Source organism: Leopardus geoffroyi, chromosome B4, assembly GCF_018350155.1.
Source record: "Leopardus geoffroyi isolate Oge1 chromosome B4, O.geoffroyi_Oge1_pat1.0, whole genome shotgun sequence".
NCBI lineage: Eukaryota > Metazoa > Chordata > Mammalia > Carnivora > Felidae > Leopardus > Leopardus geoffroyi.
This window is the reverse complement of record NC_059341.1, coordinates 1,184,357-1,199,479: the sequence shown is the minus strand read 5'-3', so window position 1 is coordinate 1,199,479 and position 15,123 is coordinate 1,184,357. Positions and strand designations below refer to the sequence as shown.

General features: G+C 51.5%; 1 protein-coding gene and 1 long non-coding RNA gene across 3 annotated transcripts in view; one reads left to right on the top strand and one right to left on the bottom strand.

The window, feature by feature from the left end:
- ADARB2 (adenosine deaminase RNA specific B2 (inactive)) overlaps window positions 1-15,123 on the top strand; it is a 418,568-nt gene that overhangs the window by 325,107 nt on the left and 78,338 nt on the right. The gene's annotated exons all lie outside the window — the stretch shown is intronic.
- Window positions 3,944-6,887, bottom strand: LOC123591574. Its single transcript, XR_006709414.1, has 3 exons — window positions 5,517-6,887; window positions 4,563-4,714; window positions 3,944-4,163 (listed from the first exon to the last, which is right to left on the bottom strand). It is a non-coding gene; the product is annotated as an uncharacterized LOC123591574 (long non-coding RNA).

Sequence of the window (15,123 nt, the reverse complement as noted above, 5' to 3'; positions counted from 1 at the left end):
GTGTCCTTTCCTCTGGGATGACTCGGAGAGGCAGTCACGTGCCTATCACAGCACTACACAAAATGACAAGCAACTGATAACCCTTGGTGCTTTTCATGAGCCTACAGAGACGGGTAATCCGGAGAGACATCCCAGAGAAGGTGGCCTTTCAGACCAGTTCAGATATGTCATCAGGATGGAAACAGATAAGAGAAGTTCCTGGGCCTGCATGGCCCCTCCTAGAGGTGACCCCTGACCCAGAGGGGACAGTGGCCAGCGCCTCTCCCGGGGACTCGGCCCGGTCCTGTAAGAAGGCGGCTGTCCCTGTTTCCAGACAGTGCAGATGCCAAAACGCACACCGCCACCCCTGCGGAAGACGCAGAGAGCAGAGGTCAGAGCCTCGCGAGGGCCACCCAGGAATCTGGCGTGCAGGCTGCAGTTAGTTTTCTGTTCCATTTCACCCCCGAGTTGAATTATTGATTTTAATACTTTATTTTCACACGAGTTTATTTGAGCGACAGATGCTACTCAGGTAGCCCACGAAGCGGAAATGAGATTCTGGTAATTAAGGATTCCACCGGGGTCGAGGCACCAGCGGGGATTAGGCTGCTCAGTGGAGTGCGCACGGAGACTCTCGGGGGATTAGGACACCAACTCAATAATTTCTTCCAGTTTCTTAAATTACACTTCAGTTCTCAGGAAGGCTTAAGATCCGGCCCATTGGCTCCAGAAAGAAATTCATTTAACTTGGCTTCCGTCTTGGCAGGGAGGGGACAGTCCCCGGGGCAGGGCGGGGCCAGCGCGGATCGGAGCACACATGCATCCTTGCCGGGCACCTGCTATTGTGCAGGGCCAGCCTCACACACATTCCTGCAGACGGAAGAGCTACAAGGACCTTGGAGGGACACCTGGGGGTGAGTGAATCACAGAGGCTCCTCGGGCGCCCTTGTGCGCCCAGGCCCCACCAGCAGCCCCTGTGCCTCTGGCCCAACGCCAGGTACAGGCACACAGCCGTCCCTGCAGGGCCGCCCTGGGGCACCGGGCCTGGTGTCTCAGCGTGCAAAAGGAGGCATGCCAACAATGCGCACAGACTGCGCTCATGACCAAGGCCCCGGGGACTCCGGCCCAGGCAGCTCCGTGTGGCCGCCCCAGGCCAAACTGCACACCAGAAACGCCAGAGCTCAGCCAGAGCCAAGTTGGAGCTGGACAGGCTGGTGGCAGGCAGCTCCAGGCCAGTGTCCGGTCTGCCCCCTCTCCACCCTCGAGCCTCCCCCTTCCTCTCTTTACGGAAGGCACTGGACAGGCGGCCGCACCTGCCCACGGACATGGGTGGGTAACGGCAAAGCACAGACTTAGTGCAGATCTTTTGGCCCGTGGTCACCCTTCGTCCGGCCTCCACCGCCACAGGGCACTTGCCTTCCTTTGCAGGCCCTCCCGGCAAGTCTACACTGTTGGAGGACTGGTGTAGACCTCGCCTGAGTAACTAAAACCCACATCTGCTTCAGAGCACTTGTCTAAGGGATTAGGTTCAAGTATGTGACATTACCGAGCTCAGAAGTCAACTACAGCCAGATTCATATAGTTCAACATTCAACCATGAACCTCAATCCTTTTTAATTCAAGTGACTAAAAGGTCTTTCTCCTCTTTATAGTTGTGTCTCCTCCTTCCCTGACTTCCTGAGGCGGGCAGGGGCTGGACCCAGAGAGAGCCCTGCCCCTCCCTCCTGTCCACCAAGAGGGGCCACCAGGAGTTGCCAGGAGAGGGGTCCCCAGCCTGGCGGAGAAGTCCCATCAGCCCGGCACCAGGTTAGCCCTGTTCCCAGCAAGCCGGGCACACAGTGGGCTTCAGTGGCACCTGCCAGCTAGGTTCATAATTTAACTTAGGCAGCAGATCCTTACACACAGACAAGAAGGCCTTTCTTTCCACACTGGTTCTTAGGCGTCTGTAGTTTATCAGAAGTGTTTAACATCTGATGCAGACAACGCCTCATTGAGGCCACTCTCATAGAAGTGGGGAGTCTTAGCATCCAGGAATGTGTCTCCTCGCGGGGCACCGTGGAAACCGGCAGTCATTCTAGTCTCTGTGTGCACCCCGTCCCTGGATCATACTTGTCCCCAAGCCAGCCGCAGTAAGCAGGTGCGGCCTGAATGAGGCAGCGAGAAATCACGGCGGGCTCTCTGGAAGCAAGGATTAAGAAGCAGGCTAACATGGAGAAGTAAGGGTGCAAGCTGATCACGGGAACACACGGAGTTAAGACGAGAACAAAAACCGACAGAAATTAAACCACTGTGCAGAGGACAGAAGGAGCCACAGCTGGAAATCCCAAGCAGAACGAAGCATCTGAAATCAGACAGGCAGGAGCAAGTCCAAATCTGCAGAAGGAAGCGGTGGAAGGACAGAGCAACGTCTTACTCAAAGCAGGAGCGCCCTGAGGGCGCCATGTGAGACAGGAGGAGGGCGGACTCCACCACAGACAAAACCCTCACCAACGGCCCCAAATCTAGGCTGACCATTGGGCCGTGGGCTGCCTGGAGACTGGAACTGAAGACTTCAGCCCGCCTTGCCAGACCCGAAACCATGAATGCCAACACTTAGCAACAAAGAATAACATGCAATCTGACTGAAATCCCTGAGGTTGGCATGGCAGGCGCTGGTCCTGGTACATTTCACAAAACTTCTCAAATTCTAAATCTAAGCCAGAAACAAGCAAAAGAGCATCACCACTTCTTGCAGCTAAATTTATCACCCCCCATGACCACCCCCGAGAGCCTAACTGACCAGCCTCGCAGAATCCCTGTCCCAGGGATGAACCCTGGTCCGCTAATCATGCCTCATGCAGCGTAGGGATCACCTTCAGCACATGCCCAGTGATGGCTGCGCAGGGGTGCGGGGGGGGGGGGGGCAGTCTATAAGTGAAAGTAAGATTGAATAGTCAAGACGAGGCTGAGATCAACCACACACTATTTAGGCAGTGGCGCCATTTTGTTTTTAATCAAGTTCACTGCTCAGTACCTTCAAAGTGACGGTGTCTGTTGATCGCCCTGTGAGTACAGAGTCCTGAACTTCCCAGAAGCAACCCAAAACTTCATTCCCTCAAGCGAAAACTACATTGTTTACTATAGGGGAGGAAGTGAATGTAGTACAGTCTAAATATCTGTTAGTAAAGGAACCTCACTGTATGGAATTATTGCCCATTTTGTTTTCCCTCTAGGAAATCTCGGTCCATGGGTCTGATAAAATCTGATCCTGGCCAAAACCATCTTACAAGAAGCCACATCTACTGGCTCTAGAAAACCACTTTCATAAACTCTTCTGAGGCCGAGAAAATAAAAAGCTGGAGAAGACTATGAACCCCATGCTCTCTCTGTACCCTGTCCTTTAGAAATAGAAAAACAAAGACGTGATCTGTGGTTAGAGTTTCCCAGCCGGCTAAGAGCCCACAAAAGTAAACTGTACAGTCAAAAATTAGTGACTGGGGCACCTGGGTGGTTCAGTCGGTTGAGCATCCGACTCTTGATTTCAGCTCACGGTTTGTGAGTTTGAGTCCCACGTCAGGCCCCATGCTGGCAGTGCAGAGCCTGCCTGGGATTCCCTCTCTCCCTCTCTCTTTCTGCCCCTCCCCACTCATGCTCTCTCTCAAAATAAATAAACATTTAAAAAAAATAGTTACCTGGAAGTGCAAATCCAGACAAGGAGACACCACTGCTCGCCTGTTAGAAGGGCCCAAACCCAGCCCCCGACACCAGCACATGTTGGCGAGGACGTCGAGCCACAGCATCTCTCAGGCACGGCAGGCGGGCACGCGGACGGGGGCAGCCACTCGGGAGGACGGTCTGGTGGGTTCCTACAGGACCAGACGTACCCTCGCCACACGACCCGGCCACCGTGCCCCTTGACGTTTACTCAAATGAGTTGAAAGCTGTGTTGGTACAAAACCCTGCCCACAGATGTGTATAGCGGCTTTATCCACAACCGCCCAAACTTGGAGGCATCGAAGATGTCCTTCAGTAGGTGCTGGATAAACAAACTTGGTCCATCCAGGCGGTGGAACAGTATTCGGCCGTAAAAAGAAACGAGCTAACAAGCCATGAAAACACACGGAGGAAACTTGACAGCGTATGACTAAGCGAGGGGCGCCGATCTCAAGAGGCTTCATCCTGGGTGACTCCCACTATCTGACACCCTGAACAGGCAGAACGGTGGAGACGGTGAAAAGTAGGAGGGACTTCTGGGAGTCGAAGGGAGGGAGGGTTGAACAGGTGGAGCACAGGGGATTTGGGGGCAGTGAAACTGCTCTGTGTGATAACACAACGCAGACACCTGTCCTCATACACTTGTCCAGACCCACAGTATGTACAACGCCAAGTGACCCCAGTGTAAACCATGGACTCGGGTGACGACGACATGCCCTGTGGGGGCAGTGATTGTGAGAAATGCACCATCTGATGGGGACACTGCCGGTGGGGGAGGCTGCGGTATGTTGGCAGCAGTGTATGTGGGAAATGTCTATGTTACACTCACTATTGCTCTAAAACTACAAACTGTCTGAAAAATAAAGTCCACTAAGGAAAAACAGAGTTACCTGATGGTGTTGTACCAGAGCTGTCTGTGCAAACATCCATGACAGGAAATAAACTGCCAGGAATTCTGTAATGGTTCCTTAGGTGGCCTTGCATGACCCCCTCGGGGTTCTCATTATTCACCCCAGTGTTTCATCAGCCAGAGTGATGGACCCTGGGAGAGGGACAGACGATCAGAGACAGAGACACGGAGAAGGTCCCGCGCGTCTGCGTCAGGTCGGCTTTCCGGGAGATTTACGGTAGACATGCATATTCTATATAAAATCCCACAGCTTTTGTTTTTAATAACATATACAAGCCTTCTTTGTATCACCGGTTTAGATTCTGAAGTCAACGTGTTCGATTTCAGCTAATCCCATACAGAAAACTGCTGTCACCCTCTATTGGCGGTAGCCAGAGCCAACAAGTCCGGCCTGGCCGCTACCGCTCACATCTACCAACATTCAAAAGTTAAGTGGCTCCTGTAGGAGATTTTTAATGCAGTCAAATAAATAGCTCTACGCTTTAATCTTGTATCTTTAAAACCCGGGCACGGAGTCCATAAATCTGCTGACCTGCTAAGTGGCTGCGGGAACCAGGGGCAGGAAGAAGCACTCCCCGGTCCTCGCTCTTAAGGAGAGAGGAGAGACGCGGGCTTTCCCAGCAGCAGTGCTTCCCGGGACCGGGGCGAGCGCCCACCGGAGTCGGTAGTTTTAAATGGAGGTGATGGCACACGGTAGGTCTGCAAGTCTCGCAAATTTTCTGACACCTGTGCTCTGCGGGAAGTGTCACCACAGCAGGGAAAGGACCACCCTCAGACAAGAGGGAAGGGGTGGCAGGAAAGAAAACGGAGTATCCACGGTGCGTGGCCACCCCCGGCCCCCCAGTAACCCAGACACCGGAGCCTCCGTGTGTGAGGCCATTCCCACCCCACTGTTTACATAGCGACTCTTGATGTCTGTCGGGTTTCTGCTTACCTGCCTGCTGGTCTCGGGGTCCTTCCCCGCCCCCGAATTGTTAGGTCCCGCCGGGCAGCTCCTGCCTTCCCTTCTGAACATGGAGCACACGTGACAGCACTCTTCCGCTTGGCTTGGCGGAGTGGCTGAGGAGGGTGGCCATCCATCACTGAGTAAATAACAGCATTGACAGGAGAGGCCGTGTGGCCCTGGGATGCCGGACGCGGTTTTCTCCTCCACGCCTGTCACGTGTGTCCTGTTTCTTCCAGCACAGCCTTCTGTATCTCTGTTCAGCTGCCCTGTGGTCGGCTGGCCACCTCCCCTCCAGGCTCCCTCAAGGTCGATGTGTTTTGTACACGTGTTACTGTCCAGAAAGGACAGGGGTCTCTTCTGACGCCCAGCATGGTGCAGGGCACGCACGGGGCACTCAGTGCACATCTGCTGAAGGAATCAAGGCATGGATGCTCCGTTTGGGGCAGTCTCTGGTGTGAGGGAGACAAGTCAGCCTCACCGCCGAGGCTCTGTGGCCCAGGATAGGTGCCCGGCTTCCTGCTCAAAAGGGCATGTTTGTGCTTATAAATACAGTGAAAATGTGCCAGTTGCCAGCCCCACGACTCTGGGCACGTCAGAGACTCAGCACGGGTGGAGAGCAAGGTCGTGTGTGTGGGTATCCCTGGGCTGCGTGATGAATCACCACATACGAACAGCTCAGGGGAACTGTGTTCCCCTGTTGCCAAAACTCAACAGCAGAACAGACCAAGGCGCTGCCTGGGCTGAGGCTCCTTCCTCCCTCCAGCTTCTGGGAGCCAGACCGGCCACCCCAGGCCCCGCCTCTGTCTGTGCCTGTGAAGGGTCCAGGCATCTCGGGGCAGATCCAGGAAGGAGCCATGGCCACACAGTGGTGGCAGGTCATGTGAGGTTATTTAGACAAGACAACACCATGACAGGTTTGCAGGCCAGGGCGTCCCTCACAGCACCAGCCTGTCCTGGGGTGGCCAGGAGGGCCTGGGTGCTCAGAGAGGGTTACGTGTCTAAGTGAGGTGACTCGGCAGTCTGGTGAGGGGGCTCTGGATCAGAGAACGCCAAGGACCACAGCATCTTGGGACCCGTCTTATCTATGGGTAACAGCTGTCAGGTTCTGTGCAGTCTGAAAAGTAGGCAATCTCTCAATGGCTAAAAACCTGCACGTTCACGTTAGTTTTAAATTGCTGAGTGTGCACAAATTTGAGTCTGGCACGGGTAGGCTTTGGCAGTAACAAGTTTCAGCTGACAGTGAAGCAATAAGCAACCAGGGACCAGGTTCCCAGCGACTCTAAACCCCGATCTCCAGATCCTGACTGATTACATCTAACTATTTCCACCTGAGCGCACATCCTGAGGTTCCAAGTGGATATAATTTGGTGGAACACTATTCAACCCAGTGTGACTGATACACAAGCAAACAAAAGTGCTGGAGAGACTGGAATTAGGAAGGGCGGGGGTGGGGGAGAAGGAGGACAGGAGGTCAAAACGGCAGGGTCTGGAGGGCAGGGGGACGGGGGACGGGGGGGGGTGGCAGGAAGACTGGAGCAGGAGAGCAGGAGGGCAGGAGGGCAGGAGGCAAGAGCAGGGGGGCAGGGGGCGGGGGCAGGGGGCAGGAGAGCAAAGCACAAAATCCGGAGGCCCAGGGAGGGTGAGGGACTGGATGGTGAGGGGCCATGTCTGGTTCTCCTCAGGGAAGGGGTGAGGTCCTTCCCCGAGAAGGAGGAGGTGGCCCCACTGGCTGGTTCAGGGATGAAGGAAAGGTTGGCAGCACTGACGGACAGAGAGACCAGAATCTGGTCGGAAATGGGGAACCGGGTCATCTGGGAGGCCACACGCTGTGGCCACAGACCTGGGAGGCGGGGGAAGGGGGGGCGGGCTTGCAAAACTCGGATCCGCCATCTGGCTGCGTGGGTATCCCCGGCGTGGGGAGGCCCCACGCCCGCACGGGAACCACCCCCTCCCCGCCTCACTGGGAGCACAGGTGTGTGGCCCCACTCCCCACCCATCACGTGGGGGTGGGGTGGGGTGCTTGGTGCTCCTAAGTCACAGACCTAAGGGCAGAACGCCCTGAGACCCCCCCCCCCCCCGCGACAGCAGTCATGACGTCATGACCTCGCGGCCACCCACCCTTCCCCACCCTCTGACCTCCGGAGCACCCCCCGCCCCGTCTGTCTGTCAGTCCTTCTGGACACCAGATCTCACCTGGCGAGAGCTGCTGGAAAGGCACCGTCCAGACCCGCCTTCCAGGGCACACCCCCTCCCCCCACCCCCACCTCTGCCAAGGGCCCTGCAATTCAAGGAGCATGTGTCACAAAGCAGACCAGCCCCTCGGGCCCAGGGCGCAGCCCAACCTTTCCAGAGCCTCCACGGTGCTTCACACCCTGCACCAGGCCAGGGACGCAGACTGCATGGGCAGGCGAGCTCATACTCGCTCTCTCCTCCCGGCCCTGGAAAGGGGGCTGTCCCCCACCCCAGCGCTGCGGGTCTGGAGGGACCAGCGGGTACTCAGGGGCCCGTCCTGCCCCAGCACCTGGACCGCGCTTGCCCCTCTGGCCCCACGGTGATGGGAGCTCATCTCAGGAGCCCCTCACCTGGCCAGGCCCAGACATTTGCCACTGGGAAGCCCAGAAAGGTCACTCACCCCAGCCAGACTCCAGACGCTGAGCAAACAGCCGAGGCTTCCTACTGAGTTTGGGAACTATCGGTCACCCAGAAAGCACTTAACTAATAACACCACATACGAAGCCACTTTGCTACTAACGTCTCAGTTCACAGACTTTTAAGGAAGCTGTACGGTTCCCATATCAGACGTCCTACAGATTATTTCTCTGAAGAATACTCTGAGATAACAAACGAAAGAAAACAATATTTATCATTATTCTGTATTTCAGATTCAGATAATACTGAAAGTAAAAAATTCTTAACGACCATCCTCTGCTATTTCTGATCTACAAATAAACCAAACCTTAGCGACAAGACTGATAACGTTGGTACATTTGGCAGATGAAGAAACAAAGTCGCACAGCAGCTCAGCCTTTCAGACGTCCGTCTGCTCCCCGTGCTCTCCTGTCTCCTAAGCTGGATCAGACATCTCTCATACTGTCCCCAGCTTTTCTCAAGAAACTGTGCTACTGTGCCGTAGTGTTTCCCAAAACGGCTTTACGAAGCCAAAAAGTTCACGTCGATTCATTTGAACACATTCCGACGGGTGTCCAAATACCTGGGACACATATCTCCCTGCACCCAACTCATCAGGTCCTTATCAGGACCTGTACACACAGGAAGGTCATTCCTGGGGTTGTCACTCCTGTGACTTTCCTCCCTCCCAGGTCACACGCCTCCGCCGATGGGCCCATCACGTGATCCCAGACAGAAAGATGGTGTGCTGGCCTTCCGAGCACACCAAAGTTAAAGTAGCCGAAACGTGGCACCACACCTGACGAAGACATTCAAGTGTTTTCACTAGAAACCAACGTAAGCCATTTACCTCTATGCAGTGACTTTCTCTCTGCATGCTGGAATCTGCTTTTAAAAGCACATAAGTCCTGGCCTCACCCCCAGGCGCTCTATTATAATTGGTGTAGGCTGGGGCCTTGGCACTGGAATGTTTTCAATCTCCCCAGGAGAATATAACACGCACGCAGGGCTGAGAACCACCACGTCACGCCATGGCGCACAGGTGGGTCAGAGCTGGGTCGGGCCAATTAGGGATGGCTGCCTGGCGGAGGCAGAGGCGGCTGGGGAAGGACGCGGGTGGCTGCTATCCCATCCCAGGCATCATAACGAGCCCAACCAAGCTCTGGAATTGGGAGCGAGAGAGAGAGAAGGGCCGGAGAGCTGTATCCACTGGGCATGTGGCTGGATGGGGGAATGAGACAGCAGTGTGCAGCCGCAGGGAGGCGGCCTGGGGGAAGTCGGAGGAAAACCGTCCGTCCCTGGGCCTGGCTGCTAACGAAAGGAGCTTCAAGTCGTCGCTGCCAGAGCCTCCGCTCCTCCAGCTGGAAAATAGGATGTCAGTCTTACACACTCAGCTCCCCAGAAAGCCAAAGACCTCATCAGCTATGTTTGCAAATGATCTCATCCTCCCGGAATGCGCTAGCTGTGGCTAGCGAAGGCATAACTAGGAATGATGATGGCTCATTCTGACAGCGAGTAAAAATAAGTGACCAAAGACGTCACTCCTGCCCGTGCCCACTGCCGGCGCGAGTCTTCCCGGCCTCACTTCATGCGCACACTGCTGATGGTAAGTCTCCAGTGGACACCGCAGAGGAAATCGCCCACAGCAGACACCGCAGGAACCCTTCGGCCGAAAGAGATGGGCAAACACACCTCACTGATCACATCAGCAACAGCTCATCTTCAACAGTAGGGAAGTTACATTCCTCCCCGTCGAGAAAAATCCATTTTTGCCCCACATGCAGCTGATTTTCAGCCATGTCCCCCCCCCCCAACCCCCCAGGCTCCCACGGATGGAATTCTCATTCTCAAGATTGCCTTTTGAGAGAGCTCTAAGACTTCTCCTCTGTTTGCACTCCCCTCCGCCCCCCACGTGCCCCCCACATCCGTGCCCCCAGACCTGCCCCGAGACACAGCCAACTGCCGTCTTTTGTTTTGCATTTCTGTTTCGGGAAACACATTGCCCTGCCGACACTCTGCAAAGCATCAGTGAGTAAAGTCTGTTATACAGGCTGCAAAGCCATCTGGACTTCCTGCTGAAAAGGTTGGACATGGTTTTAGGCAAGATTTTTATCAGATCTGAAAGGAAAAAAAAAATCTTGAATGCATTACCATCTTCCAAGGTTGATGTCAGATTTTTTTTCCCCTTGTCAGTTGCAAAACAAAGCCAAAAAAAAAAAAAAAAAAAGATGACAAACCAGAAGAGCTGAGAATGAAGATATACATCTCCGGAGGAAGCTTTGTCAAAGGTAGTGGAGTATAAACAAAAAATAAATTAGTTCTGGTGTTATCAGAAACTGGACAGACTTCCACTGGTATAGTAGTTTGTCTGGCGAGTCCAAGCCTTCCCAGCCAGTGCCCTTAAAATGCAAAAGGGAAATCCGAGAGGCTCACAACAAAAACAAGACTTGCTTTCCAAAACCTATTAGCAGCTTTTCGAATGCACAGGAGAAGAAAGACAGCGACGGAAGAGAATGAAACAGGCCTCATGAAAAGGAAAACTGCTTTGAAATCTCTCCCCTTCTTTCTCTCATTCTCTGGCCGTGACAGACTTTTCCAAAAAGGTTCAACTTTGCAGTCACAGAATGTCGGTATCTTAGCAACATATTTGCTACCACCCAGCTTTGGGTTTTTCTCCCCGCGAGTCACTGAGGAAAAGCCAGGGTGAGAGCATCCCGTTAACAGGACCCTTATTCGGAGAACAGGCCACAGCTGCTTGCTCCCACCTCTGCTCGGGGCCACAGACGTCCTCCAAGTGAGCCGCGGACAGAGGACCCGTGGCCCCGTCCTAGGAACACGACATCCATGTTAGGGGACCATGTGTCACCCTCAGCACCATTACAGGACCCAGCAAGGCTTCCTCACAACAGGGCAGGAGGCCGATACGAGCCATCTTTGATTCAGGCACGATGTGGGATGAACAGAACACCCACTGACTGTACCAGGAAAAACAAAAACAAAAAACCTACTGAGTTTCTAAGTGTGTTATGCTTTGGGAAGAAAATGCCTCCACAGAGAAGGGCCAGAGCTTGGCCTCAGATCAAAAGCATTTTGTCTAATTGGGATAAACGGGCTTCACAAAGTGATGGCTATTGATCCTGAAAAAGTAATTTATGTAATGTTTTCTATTTCCCCCTAAACATTTCATGGAGACAAATATTTATTCATTAATGCGTGTGAGGAAGCCAGGGAACGTGAAATGCCACGTCTGACAGAAAACACAACTTCTCTTTATCGCAGATAAAAGGCCCTTAGTGGGAATTTTCGGTCACATTCTGTCTCCTCCACCGTGTCTCTGGCCCGAGCGCCTGCCGGCCCACCAGCCCCCCAGGGGAGAGGACGCCCATCTGCCGGCCTGCACAGCAGCCACTGGGCCCTGAAGCTTGTCCGGACACGGGCGGGCTGATGGCCTTAAGGTCACTGCCACAGGAGAGGTCGTGGGGGCATCAGACAGGCCTGACACATGCCTGATACAAGCACGGTCCATCCCTGTAAGCCCCGAACCCCTGCAGCTGCACAAGGCTCCTTCCTGAGCAGCAGTGACCACTGGAGCCTCAGAGGAAGTCAGCAGACGTGAAGACACCCCTGGGGGTCCCCTCCTCTGCAGAGGGTGCACAGAGGCCTGCTGGCTGCAGAGGCTGACCAGTGCCGTCTGGAGAGGCAGGAGAGCCCGACAGGAGGGCGTCCACCCAAAGGGGCATCTTGCTTTCATATTTGAAACACTACCCAGCCGAAGCAGACTGTGTCCACCACTCCATTTGTGACGCTGACTTTTCCAAATATTTGTCAGGTCCCACGGCCTGGCAAGCCCCTTGCTTAGTCCAGGAATCCAGAGATGAACCCAGAAGCCTTCACTCCAGTGGGACCATCAGACATGTGAACAAACCACCGAAGTAAAAGAGACTGCTGGGAAGCCTTCAGGTTTTCTACACATATAATCATGTCAACTGCAAACAGATCACTTTACCTCTTCCTTTCAATGTGAATGCCTTTTGCCTCTTTCTCTCGTGTATCTGCTCTGGCTGGGGCCTCTAGCACATCATCAATTAGGGTGAAGTGTCCTCAAATCCCAGGGATGAACCCTGCGTGGTCACCATCACTCTCAACATGCTGTTGAATTGGGTTTGCCAGTATTTATGGAGGATTTGTGCACCTGTGCTCAGGGATATTGGCCTGTCGCTTTCTCCTCTCATGGTGTCTGTGTCTGACTTTGGCGTTAGGGTGACTTGGCCTCATAAAATTAGGTGCAAGTGTTCTCTCCTATTCTATCTGTTGGAAGAGTGTTGAAATAATTGGTATTGATTCTTCTTGGAATGTTTAGTAGAAATCACCAGTGAGGCCATCTGGTCCCGAGCTTTTCTTTGTTGAGAGATTTTTAACTTTTTAAAAATTGAAATATAGTCCAGAGATGTTTTTCTTGCTGATTCAATCTCTGTATTTGTTGGAACAATGATATATATTGTTATTTGGTCTTTCCAGGCATTCGATTTCTTCTTCATTCAGTTTTGGTAGGTCATAGGTTTCTGGGAATTTATCCATTTCTTCGGTGTTATCCAATTGTTGGCGTATAATTGTTCATCACACCTCTCATGACCATTTTCATGTTGTAACGTCTCCTCTTTCATTCTAAGTTAATTCATTTGAGGCTTTTCTTTTTTTTTTCTCAGTTAACCTAGCTGAGGGTTGGTCAGTTTGGTGTATCTCTTTCAAAAACCCAAAACAAATTTCAAAGATTTGTTGACTTTTTTCCATCGTTTTCTATTCTCTATTTCTGCTCTCCTCTTTATTATTCCCTTCCTCCTCATAGCTTTGGGCTTAGTTTGCTCTTTTCCTAGATGGGGTGCACAGTTAGGTTCTATAGTTGAGATCTTACTTCTTTTTCAATGTTGGCATTTATTGCTATAAACTTCCCTCTTAGTTCAGGTTTTGCTGAATCCCCTAAGTTTTAGTGTGCTGTGCTTTTGTTTTCATTTGACCCAAAATATTTTTTAATTTGCCATTATTTTTTTATATTAGAGAACAGAGAGAGAGAACAGGGGGAAGAGCAGACGGAGAGAGAATCCCAAGCAGGCACCACGCTCAGTGCAGAGCCGAACACAGGGCACAATCCCACCACTCTAGGGTCATGACCTAAGCTGAAATCAAGAATCAGGTGTTCAATCTACTGAGCCACCCAGGTGCCCCTTGAAACACTTTTTAAATTCCATTTTCATTTCCTCTTTGAACCAATAGTTATTCAAGACGCTGTTATTCAGTTCCCATTTATTTGTGAATTTTCTCTCTTTAAAAAAAAAAATTCTAGTTTTATTCCACTGCAGTTGGAAAAGAGGCTTGGAATGATTTCTAGATTCTTAAATTTGTTAAGACTTGCCAAGTGACTTAATCTGTGATTTATCTTAGAGGAGGTTCACTGCGTGCCTGAGAAGGATGTGCATTCTTCTGCTTAGAGATGGAAAGTTCTGTACATGCCTGTTAGAATGCACTTGGCCTATACTTTTGTTCAAATCACCCGTTTCTTTATTGATTTTCTACATGGGTGCTCTGTCCACTGTTGAAAATAATAGTCTCCTATTATTTAACAGTATTATGTGATGATAGAGTAGTAGTTGCAGCATCATGTAATAGTCTCTTCTTATTGAACAGTATTATATAACACAGCAGTAATTGTAGCTTCATGGACAATCCCTCTTATTGAACAGTATTATATGATAACATAGTGGTAGTTGCAACATGGCACTGGAGGACTATGTAACAGTCTCCTACTATCCCTGCATTGACGTTGCTCTCCCCCTCAGGTCTGTCAAAATTTGCTTTGTATATTTAAGTCTCTGATGTTGGGTACACAGATGTTTATAACCCTTAAGTCCTTCTGTTGAATTGACTCCCTCCTCGTCGTATAATGACCCTCTTTGTGTCTTGTCATGGCGTTCGTAGTTTACTATTTTGTCTGAAAGCAGTATAGCTCCCTCTCTGTTCCCCGGCGGCCACTTGAACAAAGTATCTTCCACCCCTTCTCTCTCAGCCTGTGTGTCCTTACCTGTAAGGGAGTCTCTTTAGGCAGCACATCACTGCATCTTGTGCGTTTGTTTCAGCCACACTGGGCCTTTTGTTTGGGGAGTTTAATCCATTTGACCTTCGGAGTAATTATGGGGAGGAGGGGACTTCCTATTGCCACTTTGTTCCTTGTTTTCTACTGGCTTATAGTTTTTTATCACTTTGTTGCTCTCTTGCTATCTTCCTTTGTTACTTGCATTTTTGGCAGTGATGTGCATTGATTCTTTTCCTTTTCTCTTGTACCTCTATTATAGTTTTTCTGTGGTTGCTGCAAGGCACGCATAAAATATATTTATAGCTGTAAACAATTGGTAACAATTTTACTTTAGTCGCATACAAAATCACTCCCCACCATCAGTGTCGCATATTCTGTCTTTGGTGGGTCTACCCAGTTCACCTTCAGGAGTGAAATATATGCCTCCACATGTTTTCATGTTGCTGTTTGGAGTGCATCTGTTTTTGTTTGAAAAACTCTCTTCAGTATTTCTTGCAAGGCAAGAAACAAGGTGATAAACTGCCTCAATTTTTATTTGGGAAAGTCTTTATCTCTTTTTTTTTTTTTTTTACATTTATTCATTTTTGAGAGACAGAGACAGAGTGTGAGTGGGGGGGAGGGGGGCGGAGAGAGAGGGAGACACAGAATCCAAAGCAGGCTCCAGGCTCCGAGCTGTCAGCACAGAGCCCAACACAGGGCTCGAACTCACAAATTGTGAGATCATGATCTGAGATGAAGTCAGACGCTCAACTGAGCCACCCAGGCACCCCTCTTCTTCATTTTTAAAGGGTAGTTTGCCAGGTTTAGTACTTTGTTGGTCTTTTTTTTTTTTTTTCAGTACTTTGAATATGTCACCCACTCTCTTCTGGTCTATGAGGT